This window comes from Plectropomus leopardus, unplaced genomic scaffold (assembly GCF_008729295.1).
Source record: "Plectropomus leopardus isolate mb unplaced genomic scaffold, YSFRI_Pleo_2.0 unplaced_scaffold15280, whole genome shotgun sequence".
NCBI lineage: Eukaryota > Metazoa > Chordata > Actinopteri > Perciformes > Serranidae > Plectropomus > Plectropomus leopardus.
The window spans coordinates 1-1,950 of NW_024616368.1; the positions used below are offsets into that span (position 1 = coordinate 1).

The following is a 1,950-nucleotide window of genomic DNA, read 5'->3' on the forward strand; positions in this document are numbered from 1 at the left end:
TTGGGGTGATTTTTTTATGATTAGTTTTTATTTAGTGATTTTGTTTTCTTTTGAAGTTCTTTCTGTTTTATTTTTTGGTGACTTTTTCTTAAAAAATGGTGATTTTTAAATTATATTGGCAATTTTATAATTTTTTGGTCATTTAATTTCTTTGAAAACATTTTATTTCTTTGAAAACATTTTATTTCTTTGAAAACATTTTATCTCTTTGAAAATGTTTGGCGATATTTTTCTTTTAGACATTTTTAGTGATTTATAAAATGTTTGGCATTTTACTTTTTCTTAAAAACTTGTTAGTAATTTAAAAAAATGTGACTGTCTATAAAACCATTTTTTAAAAGATTATTTTTCTCTACAAACATTTGGAGGGTTTTTTTTTCCTTTCAAACTTTTTGCTGAGTTTTAAAGACAATAAGCTTAACAAACCTTCAGGCTGCAAAAACATCAGAAACTGTCACTTCATGTGGACCGATCCGCCTCCTCTGGTAAATAAAGAACAGTCCCTTAGGCCTCTTCTTTTGACTCACTGAGTTAAAGTATCAGCAGTAAAAGTACACGAGTATTCTCAGCTTCTAAATTTAGACTCAAACATTTTAGAGGAGAATTTTTCTTGTTTTAAAACACAGATTTTTTTAAAACAAAAAATTGAAATATACTCTAGTGTTTCCTGAGGTCGTTTCCTCCGGCTGTCTGTCCTCACCGGAAAACTTTTACTTCTATAATAACAGACTTTGTTATTTTTGCCAAAAAGAGATGAGAGATAAATAAACCGTGTAAATATTCTTTATGAGTTTCTACACAGAGCGACAGGTCAGAAATATAAAAATATAACACTGGATAAACATCAGATTTAAACACGAGCGTATAAAACTGTATAGAAACGGCAGAATCTGCTTCCCTTCAGGTGGATTTATACGTTAACGTTCACACGGAGCCAAACGTCGGGTTGGAAAAGTTCCCGTTGGCGTCGTCGTTCTCAGCGAAGTCTTCGGGGTCGAGATCGGCCTCGAACATCCGCTGCAGCAGCGCGTCCACCGTCCGATATCCTGACGGGAGACACGAACCAGCAGGATTACCGAAACTGATCATCAAAATCAAAATCAAAATCAAAATCAAAATCAAAATCAATACTCTGATCAAACACACTGCCAATGTTTCCCCTGACTGAGTGTTTAATGAAGGGTTTTATATATAAAGAGGTTTTATATATAAAGAGGTTTTATATATAAAGAGGTTTTATACGTGAAGAGGGTTTATATGCCGAGTCTGGGGGCCAGTTCTGAAAAACGGCAGCAGGCCAGGGGCCCCAAACATGTTTGAGATTTGAGGACATCTCTATGATTTTGGGAAATTTCTGGGATTGTAGCACATTTCCTGAAAATGATTTTAAGATTTATTTTTTTTTATATTCAGAAGTTTCTAGGACTTTAGGACATTTGTAAATTTTGGGACATTTTTAAGATTTAAGGACATTACTGGGATTTTCGGACGTTCCTAAAATTTTAGGACATTTTTTGACACTTCTCAGATTTTTGGATGTTATCGGAATATAAGACGTTTCTAAGATTTTTCATTTCTTGAATTTTAGAACATTTCTAAGATTTGAAAACTACACATTTTAGATTTGAACTTATTTCTGGTTGAGCGGATCTGCAGGATTCTCTTGAAAAAAAAGTAAAAATCTTGTCAGTTTTTAGGATTCGATCAGCTGTAAAACTGTTTCGGCGTTTCGAGCGTTCACACCAACTTCTTACTTTTTGAGGCGATTTTAAACATCAGGCCGGGTTTGCTGCTCGCTGATTGGCCGGTTCCCTGGTCACTGTCCATGGTTTCCATGGCGTTCACCAAGTTGTCCTCCAGCTTCTCTCTGATGGACAAAACAACACAAACCAGGTTTACTGAGCAGCACACACACACACACACACACACACACACACACACACACACACA

The 1,950-nt window shown here is 35.0% G+C and overlaps 1 long non-coding RNA gene across 1 annotated transcript; it reads right to left on the minus strand.

Annotated features, from left to right (window-relative positions):
* Positions 1-765: 765 nt before the first annotated feature.
* On the minus strand, positions 766-1,900 carry LOC121964335. The gene is made up of 2 exons (XR_006107342.1): positions 1,755-1,900; positions 766-1,046 (listed from the first exon to the last, which is right to left on the minus strand). It is a non-coding gene; the product is annotated as an uncharacterized LOC121964335 (long non-coding RNA).
* Between the last annotated feature and the right edge of the window lie 50 nt (positions 1,901-1,950).